At 40.8% G+C, this 15200-nt stretch overlaps 1 protein-coding gene and 1 pseudogene across 1 annotated transcript in view; both read right to left on the bottom strand.

The window, feature by feature from the left end:
* The window catches only part of KCNH8 (potassium voltage-gated channel subfamily H member 8), a 444159-nt gene that overhangs the window by 361038 nt on the left and 67921 nt on the right, over window positions 1-15200 (bottom strand). The gene's annotated exons all lie outside the window — the stretch shown is intronic.
* On the bottom strand, window positions 741-2256 carry LOC145538379 (heterogeneous nuclear ribonucleoproteins C1/C2 pseudogene; annotated as a pseudogene).

The raw sequence follows: 15200 nt of genomic DNA, 5'->3' as shown, positions 1-15200 counted from the left end.
GTATTTTGAGGGAAAACATACATGTCCCAAACATGAGTCTGTTCACAGAAATAATGCACAGTATCAACTTTAGAAAACAAATCTTAAATCCATCACACTGCTTATTTTTCTAGAGGATGCATCTGAAAAAACACATCGTTCCATCTGTGCTGAGCCAGCCCACGTAGTACTGTCACGTGGGGCTGACACACACACCCCTGACTCAGAGCCACTTTGAGGTGCTAATCAACCAAGGAGATTATCTCTGCAGTTAGGGAAGCAACTACTGAACTACTGGATAAATGGGAAGAACTGCACTTCCTGCGTAACAGGAGATTATTCTGGAGACGGTTGATGAAAACCATATATCCTTTTACTGTTACGTCATAAAGACGTATCAAAATTCAAAGCAAAACTTACCAGTTAAGACTTACTGTAACTACTAGGAGCACCAAAGGACATGGCAATGGGACGAGGTGCAGGGCGGTGTGAATCGATGGACATGGGAGCACTAGGAAGGCGAGACCGGTGAGCGTGTTCTGAAAGTGCCATGGGGGAGGGTCGGGGGAAAACGCTGGTCTTAGACAAGCGCCTAGTAAAGAAAAATGGGACACGATTTCCAAACCCCACCACGTGCCCAAGAGTCCCTCTGGCCACGGAGGCTCTCTCTGGGGTCATTCTCCACTCTCCGGCCTCTTCCCCGTCATCCGTGACCACCTGCAGTGGCCATCACCATCTCCCAGCAGCCCCCTCCTCCGCAGTCATCGGCGCCCCTCAGGCCCCACCTTCACACGAGTCTCAGCTCCGCTGCCCTGCGCCTCCTGACGCTCCATCCTGCCTCTCTGCCCCCGTCTGCTCCGTTCCTTTTCAGGAGTTTCTAGGCTTTCCAGCAGAGAATTCACTTTCTGTTTCACTGGGTCAACTCCATCTTAAGGGTCTGACGGTCACCTCCTTTCCACTGTCCAGACTTAGACGAAGATCCCCACTGAACGCTCTTAGAATCGAAGTGGCTTTTGCCCCTTCGTGAGGTGTTTCTTGATGCACGCGGGCGTTCTGAGGGCGCTGCCACGGGAGGAACAGGAGGAGAAGAAACGGTGCTAGATGACTGTGCCTCTCGTCACTATAAGCCCGTGAAAGTCACAGTCCGCGTCAAAAGAGGAGCTGCGGTCTCCGCTGCAGGTCATTTCACACTGCTTTTCCTGGGTTCGCTTTGGGCTTTGTGGCCCGGTTAGTATCTAAAACCAGCCATCATCCTGCCATCCCCTCCTGCCACAGCAGCACGGGCATTTTTCTCATTAACACAGTGAACAAAGGCAAAGCCCTTATGAACAGAGAAGCCCACGATTTTGCCATATTTTGGGAAGATTGCCTCCACATCAGATTTCTTGACCACAGAGTACTGAGAATCCCAATGAATACACAAGACCTCATGGGACAGGATCCGCTGTCTTGTGGGTCACACTGCTGGCTGCTGTCTTTGATGATACGGTGCCTCACAAAGCTGAAAAATGTAGCTGAAGGTCAAAACAAATCTCACTGTAAAGTTGCCATGGTGCCCACCAAGTTGCATCATTATGTTAAAAATGTCTTTAGAATCAGTTTTGGAATGGGAATGTGTGGCTTCTGGAAGGGGGGTTAGGGAGGTTAAATATCAAAGCTGAGTTCCAGTGAATACGGATGGGGTTTGCCTTGCTGCCCTCAAGCAAGTTCTACTAATAGTTCATATTTCAAGTGATTTGTAACCAGGAGTGGGGAAGGAGAATAGATTTGGTTCTGAATCTCCTGCTCCTGGGTTCTACATGGAGAAGTTGACCACTGCTCGAGATCTACAACACAGGTGAAACCGCTCAGTCATTGCCTCTTCACAAAACGCCAAACCACTGTTTCTACAGAGTAACATTACATACATGCTGCGCTGTGCTGAGTCACTCGGTTATGTCCGACGCTTTGCAACCCCATGAACCGTAGCCCGCCAGGCTCCTCTGTCCATGGGATTCTCCAGGCAAGAATACTGGAGTGGGTTGCCATGCCCTCCTCCAGGGGATCTTTCCAACCCAGGGATCGAACCCAGGTCTCCTGCATTGCAGGTGGATTCTTTACCAGCTGAGCCACCAGGGAAGCCCAACATTAGCACATACTGCAGAGTTAAATCAAACCTATCAAAATAACGAGTTGACAAAGATGAAGCTGAACTGATATCACTTTAAAAGCCTAAAAACCGTAAGAAAAACTGAAAAGGATCACTAGCTAAGTATAACACTGATTATACCTCGCCATTTAATCATTCTTCCAGAAAGGAAATGAAGTGGGAAACTCAACTGTCTGTGTAATGAAAACTTGTAACTTTCCTAGGGTGCCATATTATTTAAGTATTCAGTAAATTTTAAGACAGACGCAATTTTTTTCAGAATATAAGATTTTAGTAAAGTTTATTTATTAAATATGTTATTCTTAATTATTCCTAAATCATCTTTAGAAATAAATATCTAAAAAAATTACAAGTTATTTGTGCTTAATATATGATCTGGATATAATTTTGAACCACATTTATCAAATTCTCAAGATGGTCTTTTCTGTCAAGCTAATCCTTGGGGCTTAATCTTATTTTCTACTTTTATTTACTTCACTCATTTTTTTGTTTAGTTTTTATTTTAATGTGGAAACTGATTTTATATTATTTTATTGAAGTATAGTTGATCTATAATGTTGGGCTAATTTCTGCTGAAGAGCAAAGTGACTCAGTTTTATACATATATACATTTTTAATATATATTCTTTTTTATTATTGTTTATCACAGGAGATTAGATAGTTCCCTGCACTATACTATGACTCTGTTGCTTACCCATTCTATACGTAATAGTCTGCATCTAGTAAGCCCAAATTCCCAGTCCATCCCTCTCCTCCTCCGATCCCCCTAGGCAACTATGAATGAGTCTGGGAAACTGATTTTATTTTTAATCAGTTACTTGTATCTCTGAAAGAGGTTTCAAATTAGTTTCTGGAAAAATGTAAGGAATAATTTGATTAAGTAGCTGTTAAAAAAATAAGAGGCCTTAGTAATGCATTGAACAAGATATTATATTCCTCGGTTCCACAATAAAAATATATACTAAAGTATTTATATCACATGAGAGTTTATAGTAAAATAGTTTTTAAAGAGATCCTACTCCGAACTCCTTCATTATTAATTGTGGCACTAGATCGTGAAATCAGTCCTGAATATTCACTGGAAGGACTGATATTGAAGCTGAAGCTCCAATACTTTGGCCACGTGATGCGAACAGCCAATTCACTGGAAAAAACCTTGATGCTAAGAAAGATTGAAGGCAGAAGGAGAAGATAGTAACAGAGGGTGAGATTGTTGGATGGCATCACGATTCAATGGTCATTAACCTGGGAAAACTCTGGGAGGTAGTGAGGGCCAGGGAGGCCTGGCGTGTGCAGTCCATGAGGTCACAAAGAGCTGGACATGACTTAGCGACTGAACAACAACGCTCATGAAATTAGCCAAATAAAACCAAGTGCATCAGAATAGACAGGACTGCTCATCTTTAAAAAATCAATTAACATATTGATTGATTGATTGATTGATTTTTGGCTGTGCTGGGTCTTCGTTGCTTCACGGGCTTTTCTCCGCTTGCCGTGAGCAGCGGCTCCTCTCTAGTTGTGGTGCTCTGGCTTCTCACTGCAGTGACTTCTCTCACTGTGAAGCGTGGCTCGCGGGCTCTCTAGTTGTGGCCCATGGACTCAGCAGTAGTGGTCCCTGGGCGCTAGAGCACAGGCCCAATACTTGTGGGGAGCGGGCTTAGCTGTTCTGCACCATGTGGGATCCTCCCAGATCAGGGATCGAACTTATGTATCCTGCATTGGCAGCCACCAGGGAAGCCTGACTACTCACTTTTTAAATAGAAACAGTACTATTACATCACACAGGACTTTGCCTTATCACCACATCTGCTATTCGTCAGTAAGATTCTCACTGACAGCCTTTCGTATGAGGATAAGAGACAGTTCCTGATAGTTAGAAACTTTCAGTATTCACTATTGAGCAATTCAATACATATATATATATTTATGAACATAATTTTTAAATTTTATGTACATTTATAAATACATAATATGTACACGTGAACTGTTTCCAGGAACTAACGACTTAGGCACACTTCTGCATGAATTGTATGAATAACAATTTTTATCCAGCAGCTACAAGAACTTTTAACATTGCAAGCTGCAAATACATATTTACAAATTTGAGGGAGTATTCTTTTGTTAGATGATTGAAAAGTTTGCCTCTTAGGATGCGGCATCCTTTGTTTCTCATCATGATTTATGCAATATTAGTGAACTGCTTCTATAATGAAGGTTTGTTTGTGCGCTGACATTTGTAGAACTTACTGTTCTAAAACCCCCCTGTCAGATGAATAAAAGAGGGTAGAATTTACCTCGGTTCAACACATAACATGATTTATTTCAAGCTGATTAGTGATGAACAACTCTCAGACTTAATACATCAGCAGGATGACACGGACGATGAGCGCAAGGACGCGCAGCGTGGTGGAAGTTAGACACTGAGAGAGGAATGAAAACAGCTTCCAAAATGTCCAGCTTCCCACCGCATTTCCTATTTTATAATTTTCTGCCATAAACGTGAGGCCAATAATAGGCAAATGTTGATCAGCCAGTGAGTCTTCATTACATGATCACCTGCCACCAGCCATGGTTTTGAGGTTCTGGTGACTTTGCAACAGGGAAGAACAAATCTGATTCCATATTGGACCTATTTATTTTAACCTCTGTATTCTTTTGCATTTGCTACAAGTTAAGAATGTTGCCTATAGCCTGAAATACACAGAATAGCCCATTATCAAGGACTAGTCTCAAAGATATAAATAGCACATTTCCTTTCATACAGAGATAAAAAGTTGGGTAACAGAAAATAACAGTTGTCTTATTGGAGTTTTATAGGAACATCATGAACAGACCTACATGGACAGCTGTAAGAACTTCTGTTTGCAACAACTCCTGCCCTGTTAGTATAAAGGAAGCCTAAATTCTAACTCAGGCAAGATGGTTCTTCAGTATGCTACATTCTTGGTCTGCTGGCTTTCCAAATAAAGTCACTGTTCCTTGACCCAACACATCCCTCGGTTCACTGGCTTGTCATGGGGCAAGCAGTTACGGGCTTGGTAACACCTTTCTGCTCTTCCAAGTAGTGGCCTCGCTGGGGACCCCTCTCATCCTACCTCTCTCTCTTCTATAGTTTCTGAAACATGTCTCATTTCTGCAGACCCCACGTTCTTAATGATACAGTTAATTTATCTTAAAAACTACTTGGGATTCTACATACTCTTGGGATTCTACATTCTAGGAGCTACCCTAAAAAACAAACTGTTAACGCAATGAAAACACCACTCGAGAGTGGGAATTAGCACTAGTTGTTATTACTGTTCGCGATACTCTGTTGTGGGGTCACTAGCACGCTGACTGTGCTCACACAATGTTTCTCTCCTTATGTAATATTAAAATTAAGCATAATTTAGAATCACAATAGTTTATAAATCTTCTTGATCATTTATCAGAGATTCAGATCTCCACACATTCTCTGTTGGCCACAGGAAAAGGTCTAAGCTATTTTTATGGCAGTGGAGCCCTGTTACTTCTCCAGCTTTATTGGTGCCACAGTCAAGACGTATCCTCTTGCAGTTCTCCCGGCCACCACGTTGGTCTGGCCTCTATAGATCTGCCCTACTTGCTAGAACACTCCCACACCTTTACCTTCCAAGGCCTTCTATTTCGGGTTGACTTAAGAATCACCTCCTTGAAGAAACCAATTTTGTCCCTGCCCTCGTTTCCCACTGTCTCCTGCGCTTATACATACCCTACTGTGATGGGCTGGGGCCTGGGCCCTTTGCAGCAGTGCTTGCACGTGGACAAACATCTCCCAGAGCAACAGAATACAAACAAACTGTAAGGGACTAAAAATAACTGTGTACATGTGCAGTTGGGACACATTATGGACAAGATACAAAAGGATTGAAAAAATTCAACTGATATTTCTGAGGTGCGGGAGCAGGGTACTGTGCCTGCCCCCTGCACTCAGCACCACCTAAGTGGTCGGCAGATCACCTGCACCCCCGCTCCAGCCCGACCCCTGGACACACTCCTACACTCGTCCCTTATAAGGAACTAGCTCACCTCCCCCCCTTGGGAAGCAAGAAAGGGAACCCTTACTGCAGCAGGGGCCCCAATAAAGCCTTTCCTGAATTTCTGGTCTGGCCTCTTAAACTTTCTGATGATTGGGAAAGGCCAAGAACTCTGGTCAGCAACACTTTATACAGGGCAGAAATAGGACTTCATGTTCATGTACTTACTAATTTTCCTCTACTGGATGCTAAGTGCCTTAAAGACTGGAAGGGTTACTTATTTGCTCTGAATCTTTATGATAGATCTCTATGTCTGGCACATGGAAAATACTGAAAAAATGTTTATCAATTAGAAATGAATAAAAAGCTATCGCCTGTTGGGAATTACTGAATTAACTGCTGATTCAGTAACTTTTCCAATACGTTGCCCCATGGTGTCTAAACACTGCCTTTGACATAGAAAACCCCATTCAAAACCTTTGACAGTTTCCCCTATACCAAGCCAAGTATCAAATTTGTGACATGCAATATAAACAAGTTTCTGAAAAACATTTTTTCCTTCCTCAAATAACTTTAAATTCCACCCAGAAAATAGGTTAAGAATGAGTAAAACAGTAATAATGTCAATAATAATCTTAAAGTTTTACACAACACTTATTTTGGACCAAAAGTATTTATATAAGCACTCAACATATATTAGCACAGGTAATCATCACAATAATCTAATTGGACATCTCATTATCCTCTTAGAAGTGAAGAAGCCAAACTGCTGAGAAGTTATATGGCTTTCCTAAGGTTGCAGAAGGAGGAAGCGGCAGAGTTGAAATGTGGAGTGAGGCAGCCTCACGTTAAAGCCTATATTCTTACCTACTGCCCCATATTGCCTCTAAAACCATGATTCATAAAAGCCCGCATGACCCCCAACAGCTTCAAGACTGACTGTCAAATGGCTGGACAGACACATGCTCTTAATGTAACTTTAGAGGAGAGGACAATGACTGCAAGACAGGCAGATTCAGGAAAACTTCACGGGAGAAGGGAACTTTGATTGAAAGTGACTTTTCAGGATTTATTGGATTTTGGAGAAGGTCTCACAACAGAGGAAACAAAGATGAGTAAATACAAGGTGTGCTGCCTATAAGATAATATTGGAGGATGCGTGGGCAGGACAATGCCGTTCAGTCACTACGCTGTGTCCGACTCTGCAGCCCCATGGACAGCGGCACGGCCAAGCTGCCCTGTCCTTCCCTCTCCCAGAGTTTGCTCAAATTCGAGTCCACTGCGGCGGTGATACTATCTAACCATCTCTTCATCCCATATGGTCCCCTTCTCCTCTTGCCTTGAATGTTTCCCATTATCAGGGTTTTTTCCAATGGGTCAGTTCTTAGAATGGGGAGGATTAAATTCCAAAGTCCATAGTTCAAAATATTCTAACTGACCCTAGAAGCCATTGAGAGAAATGGCCAAAGAGAAAGGAACAAAGCAATGTTTCGGAACAGTAATCGTCAGTAGTTTGTAAAGCAAAATTAAGGATAAAGACATTGGAAGCAAGAGGCTCATGAAAACACTACATTTACAGGGGCAAAAGTGATAGGTAGGTTGCTTGTTTTACTTCTCCCTTCTTTCTTGTAAAAAGATTGTTGAATTTGAAGTTGGAAAATCTGGTCTTAAGTTTTACCCCTGCCATTCTTTAGCACTAGGGGCCAAAAGTGTAATATTCCTAGTTCATAAACTGAGATTGTTAAAGGATCATTATTTTACAAGATAAAATCTGTCATGTGAATTCACAGCATGCAGGTGTCCAAGACAATATTTAATTTATTAATTGACGAGACAGTCAGATGTTAAAACTAGCTCAAAGAACCATAGACAAAAGCAGCAAAAAATGCTAAAATAAACTTAGAAATAGAATAAAAATCTGGCTTCTTCAACAGTGGGCAAAGAAAGCCAATTTTACCTCACCAGGAAATAATGTATTTGTACATCTATAGACAAGAATCATTTGCATTGCTATTAGTGACCTACAATTGACAGAGTTGTAGATGGCTCAAAGACAATTAAAGACGGCTCAAAGACAATTAACTGAAAATTATCAGATAACCAGGAGGGATGTATTACTTAAGTTTTCCTAGTTTTCCACTGAAGAAATTCGGTATTTTTGTTTTCATTTCAAAGTCTTCCATTGTGTCCATTTGATGACACTAGTATGAGCATTCACTGAGAATATCAGTGATAACTGGACCAGAACAGGAATCAAAATGCCTAACACAGGAAATTAGGTAGTCCTTTCCCTCTCCCCACAACTTAAATAGTGCCTAACAGGAGAAGGCAATGGCAACCCACTCCAGTACTCCTGCCTGGAAAATCCCATGGAGGAGCCTGGTGGGCTACAGCCCATGGGGTCTCGAAGAGTCGGACATGACTGAGCGGCTTCACTTTCACTTTTCACTTTCATGCACTGGAGAAGGAAATGGCACCCCACTCCAGTGTTCTTGCCTGGAGAATCCCAGGGACAGAGGAGCCTGGTGGGCTGCCGTCTATGGGGTCGCACAGAGTCGGACACGACTGAAGCGACTTAGCAGTAGTAGCAGCAGCAACCATTTTCCCAATATACATGTGAGCGGAAAATTCGGAAAAGAAGTAGAGCTAGTCTTCCCGAGGTTTAGGTATCTGGAAGCCTACCACTTCTGCCGGTAGAGGAAGATGACAGCTAAACGAAGGACAGACTTGGGGCCTCCCAGGGAGAACCTGGCACAAGAAAAGAAAAGTCAGCAGGGTCCAACAAGCCAAATCTGCAACGGCGTCTTTTGCTTTGAGTCAGAGTGCATTGTTGCAAAAAAATAAATAAACTAATGAGCTAGATATTTTTTAAAGCAAATGAACATTCTCTAATTTTCTATCTTTCTAACATTTGCTAGAAAGATATCAGATGTGGCAGAATCTGCGAGAAAGAAAGAGAAAGATGTAAACTGAAAAAAGAGCAGGACTTGGAATATCGGAGCTGGAGGACCAAGGAGGCAATTATAAGATTGATGCTTCTGCAAAGGTATCACCACTACTATAAGCCACTGGCACCAATACTGAACCTTGTTATAGTCATTATGGGTTTCCCTGGTGGGTCAGATGGCCAAGCATCTACTTGCACTGCAGGAGACCTGGGTTCGATCCCTGGGTCGGGAAGATCCCCTGGGGAAGGCAATGGCAACCCACTCCAGTATTCTTGCCTGGAGAATTCCACAGACAGAGGCACCTAATGGGCTACAGTCCCTGAGGTGGCAGAGGGTTGGACACAACTCAGCGACTAATGCTTTCATAGTCATCCTGGTTCCTAACTCACTCTTCTCTCCTGGATCTCTTGCTCCAGAATCAGGGTCTCAGACTGCAATATCTGATTGGCTGAGCTTGGGTTATACGCTATGCTCTGGCTCCTGGGGAATTATCAGGCAGATGGAATATCTCTCCCTTTCACTTTTGTAGTGCAAGGTAAAACATTGCATCATACCCTTATGATGAACTGTACCAATATAAAGAGGGTAACAGATGATCCACTGTCAAACAACAGAACAAATGTCCAAAGAGAGGGTCTCTGATGGGGATGCAGAATAGATGAGATATGAACCCATCTCTGATGCATCTACTTTGTCAGCTCCAATGTGCCTTGAAGAAGAGCCCTATGTGAATCAAGGGGGGGAAGCCTATACGGCCAGAGCCAAGAAGTTCTGCTGCGGGATTCCTTCTGAAAAGGCAGAATATGGTGGAAAAGGCTTCTCTTCACAACCAGAGGAGGACAGAACACACTGGAGCCTTGGAACTGCAGGAGGTCAGGCAGCAGCTCGTAAGTGGGTACTAGGGTAGGTGATGACAGAGGAGAAAAGGCGTGGGGGTGCCACCCTGGGAGACGCCAGCTGGCAAAAGAGGATTGAAGTGTTCTCACAGCTGGTGAGGCTCAGGAAAAACATTTGATTATAGAAATTACCGGTATTTTCCCGTAAAACATATCATGTCATTAATTTTACTATCACTTTCAGTTATGATGGTTTTCCTCATGATGCTTTACTACCCTGAAATGGCCTTCTACTCTTTTTTTTTTACCTAACTTTTTAAAGTAACTAGACAATCCCACCTCTTAACAAAGCATTTCCTGACCTAAACCAACCCATACTGCTTTCTTCCTTATCCAAATTAGTAAAGCTCTTACCAGGCAATTTAATACTTAAAATCAAACACTGTCTATGACCTTCCCTAATTGTTCCCAACCCATAAGATTTGTCTTTTCAACCAATGTGTGGGAACCCTGTAAAGAAACTGGACTGTCAGACTTTGAAATTCTCTATATCTAAAATAGTTGCTTAGCAAACAGGGGTTTAACCTGCAAGATGGGTTGGAACAAACTGGCCTGGGTTAAGTCTGTCACACATTGATTATGGGATAAATACTTTATTCAACTGCTGATCCTTACTCCCTCATCAATAAAAAAGGGACAAAGATGATGAAGATAAAAATACCACCACCAAGACCTAGCTCAATATGTTATCAAGAACTAATAAAAATACAGCAAAATGCTTTCAAATGTTAAACCCCTGCATTATAAAAAGACTACTTTTGAATGCATGCTATTAACTACTATTAGCAACAAGCAAAAACAATGTCCCTAGCTAAATTTCAAATGTCATAGCAGCTTATAGATAAGAAGATACTTTTGGAAATGGGGTCCATTCTAGTGTGCTTCCAAATATACTGTATAGGAAGTCATAAGTTTGCTTAAACTTACTCTACTGCATTTTCCTGTCCCAGTATGGCCACGGAAGCCTGGCTCTGCACCCTCCCTATCCAAATTCCACTCTTGACATCATCTCCCTTCACAGTAACAGCACCTTATATTTATATAGCACTTCACAGTTTTTTAAACACTGTCACACATACTGTCTCATTGGATCTTTGCATACACACATGCATACACACAAACTACAAAAAAAGAGTGCTAATACTTAATAAATTCCCCGAAATGTTTGAAGCTTTAAAGTTAAACCAAAATGTCATTAGTAAAACAGTTCTTTCTTTGAGGAGACTTCTTTTGCAATAGCAAAATTATCTCCACTTTAATACTCGGTACTTAAGACGACAATCAGAAAGATTTTAGAGCTAATTTTAAAACATTAAATCTGTACCTCAAATTTAAATTGAATCACTTCTGCATCTACCTATACTTCTATGGCACCTTATATAGCACTTTACAGTTTATAGCACTTTTCATACCTACAATCTCACTTAAATTTGCACAGTCACAAAGACAAGGTCAAAATCATGGCTTATTTATTCACCTTTGTATCTCTTGGGATACAAAGCACTTGGTCCCTATGAGATACTGAATAAATATTTGTTAGATTAAATATGCAGACAGAGGATAAAGAAAAACAAGGAGGAAAGGAAGAGAATGATATGACTCAAAACCAAGGAATCCTTCAATTAAAAAAATAAAGAGGCAAAAAAATAAAAGAATTGAAATACAAAACAAACAAACAAAAAACAAGGGAACATTAGTGTCCATGGAAATACAGAAGACAGGTTCTTATTTTTCTCTGTTGCAGAAACTCCACTAAATTATATTAATATTCAATTTTCACACATATACTTTGTGTTGAGCACTAAATTACAGGTTTGGTAAGGAGGGGACTTATTAAATATTGGAACTAGGAGATGTTCTCTTTACTCTATTTAAAAGTGGCATATGTATGAGAGTCTAAAACTTTTAGTCAAACAGGGTATGAAAATCATCCTTGTATGGGATCAGCCTCAGCTTTCAAATTGAAACTCCTTTTCTCATTTGTTGTTATTCAGTCACTCAGTTGTGTCCCACTCTTTGCAACCCCATGGACTGCAGCACACCAGGCTTCTCTGTCCTTCACTGTCTCCCGGATCTTGCTCAAACTTACGTCCATTGAGTTGGTTACTGATGCTTTAAAATGACAGAGTTTGATTGCCTCTATAAATGAATCTTCCTAAAAGATAACATGGAAACCTTAAATCTTTTATGACAAGTGGTGACAATCCTGTACTTAAAACAGTAAAAAAAAAAAAAAAAAAAGCAAGGAATAAGGCTTTTGTAATAATATTTGACTGGATGAAAATGCCAGCAAGTTTGAAGATCATTTCTAAATATGCCTACTATAAGTATTTTGAACTGAAAACAAAATGAGAAGTCATCTCTTTTATGGGAATCAGGCTGAGTGAAAATAACTATAATGGTAACAAATTCAACCACACACCCAAGTCAACTTCGTAGAAAGCTGAAAAATAGTAACTTGGAAAAACATAATCAGTTACTCAAAATGAATGCATCATGTAATTAGAGGCATTTTATGTCAATAATAAAGAAAATGTGGCTGCCACAAATCAGGACAGAAAAGAGTGAAATAAACACATCTCCTCAAACTCCTTTGAAAAGGACAAATGAAAAAATAAAAGTAAAAGAGCACCTGAAATCTGGGACAATTACAGACTTCCTGGAAGATATAAAGCAGATGGAAATATACTAATGTCAAAATCCAGCCAGATTATCTTAACCAGAAAAGATCTTTAAATATCCTGGGATAATGGTGTTCTTTGGAGATTGGATCACAGGCAGTTAACAGAGAAATTATAGTGTGTTGTAAGACCAATGAGAGTAGCTGACTATTTAGGTGAATAACTTTTTTTTTTTTTTTGCTCCCTGGATAAAACTGAAATCTAACACAAGCACATTCTATCACAGGAGGAACCCTGACAAGGGCACCTCCAACAGTGGGCACAGGCACTGGGATAGGAGACAAACTCCTAAGGAAAGCACATCATGAGACGTTCAGGAAACCACAAGCTGGTTGAAGGTCAATATTCTGCCCATTGTCTCCTCTGAACAATAACTAGAGGAAAACTCTCATCTTTAAGGTGTGTATTTACTGCTAAACAAACAAATAAAACTCATCCAGTCTGTGGAAATACATTGAAACTACTTAGACTGTACAATTTGAGATGTTTAGAGGAAATCCAGTAACGTGAAAAAAGGCAATAACCTACTCTACCGAAGAAGAAAAAAAAAATGCTGAAAAAAATTGACAAATTTTTTCAATTTTCTGAAAAAAAAATTATGAAAAAATTTGAAAAAAATTTCAAATTGAAAACATTTTCACATTTTCAAACTTTTTACAAATCTGAAAAAATCTGGTCAAGCAAAAGACAGGAGAAAGATTAAAAATGAGTAGAGTTAAATTTCTCAGAATTAAATAATATCCAAGAGGATAGTGAGAACAAAAAACTTAAATTATAAAACATACATAAATAACTAGTTATAAAAAAGGGTAAATACCTGATGAAAATTAAAAAAAAAAAAATAATAGAAAGCTAAATAGCAGAGTGGACCCTGACAAAAATTGGAGACTCATAAGAGTAAGAGAATGCTCAAACTAACACACAGTTGTACTCATCTCACAGGCTAGTAAAGTAATGCTCAAAATTCTCCAAGCCAGGCTTCAACAATACATGAACCATGAACTTCCAGATGTTCAAGCTGGATTTAGAAAAGGCAGAGGTACCAGAGATCAAATTGCCAACATACACTGGATCACCAAAAAAGTGAGAGAGTTCGAGAAAAAACATCTACTTCTGCTTTATTGACTACACTAAAGCCTTTGACTGTGTGGATCACAGCAAACTGTGGAAAATTCTGAAAGAGATGGGAACACCAGACCACCTGACCTGTCTCTTGAGAAATCTGTATGCAGATCAAGAAGCAACAGTTAGAACTGGACATGGAACAACAGACTGGTTCCATATAGGAAAAGGAATACGTCAAGGCTGTATATTGTCACCCTGCTTATTTAACTTATATGAGGAGTACATCATGAGAAACGTTGGGCTGGATGAAGCGTAAGCGGGAATCAAGATTGCCAGGAGAAATATCAATAACCTCAGATATGCAGATGACACCCCCCTTATGGCAGAAAGTGAAGAAGAACTAAAGAGCCTCTTGATGAGAGTGAAAGAGGAGAATGAAAAAGCTGGCTTAAAACTCGGCATTCAAAAAACTAAAATCATGGCATCCAGTCCTATCACTTCATGGCAAACAGACGAGGAAAAAGCAGAAACAGTGACAGATTTTATTTTCTTGAGCTCCAAAATCACTGCAGATGGTGACTGCAGCCATGAAATTAAAAGACACTTGCTCCTTGGAAGAAAAGTTATGACCAACCTAGACAGCATATCAAAAACCAGGGACATTACTTTGCCAACAATGGTCCATCTAGCCAAGGCTATGGTTTTTCCTGTAGTCATGTATGGATGTGAGAGCTGGACTATAAAGAAAACTGAAGGCCAAAGAACTGATGCTTTTAAACTGTGGTGTTGGAGAAGACTCTTGATAGTCCCTTGGACTGCAAGGAGATCCAACCAGTCCATCCTAAAGGAAAACAGTCCTGAATATTCATTGGAAGGACTGATGCTGAAGCTGAAACTCCAATTCTTTGGCCACCTGATGTGAAGAACTGACTCATCGGAAATGACCCTGATGCTGGGAAAGATTGAAGACAGGAGGAGAAGGGGAGAACAGAGGATGAGATGGTTGGATGGCATCACCGACTCAGTGGACATGAGTTTGAGTAAACTCCAGGAGTTGGTGAAGGACAGGGAGGCCTGACGTGCTGCAGTCCATGGGGTCGCAAAGAGTCAGACACGACTGAGCGACTGAACCAAACTGAACTGAAGAGTAAGCCTGGGGGCCCTTCTACTGAACTCAGTGGACAAGAGTTGGATAGTATGAGAAAAAAGTTATAAGACATAATGATTAGCTATAAATAGTCTTTTAACATTAAACCAACAGAACTTAGAGAGGTTTAATAGAAAAGAGATAACCAAAGAAAAAACCATTTACCTATGTCAACTCCATAAAATAAAATTGACATGTAGAAACAAAGAGACTGGGGGACTTTCAACATGGCGCGGAGCTTTCTTCTCACAAACACATCAAAAACACAGCATCTGCACGCGGAATGACTCCTAGGGAACACCTTCTGAACGCTGGCAGAAGACCCCAGACTTGCCAACAG

Source organism: Giraffa tippelskirchi, chromosome 2 (genome assembly GCF_054371585.1).
Source record: "Giraffa tippelskirchi isolate mGirTip1 chromosome 2, T2T-mGirTip1v1.2.pri, whole genome shotgun sequence".
Lineage (NCBI taxonomy): Eukaryota > Metazoa > Chordata > Mammalia > Artiodactyla > Giraffidae > Giraffa > Giraffa tippelskirchi.
Note: the sequence above shows the minus strand (reverse complement) of the source record. Positions and strands in the feature narration are given on the sequence as shown.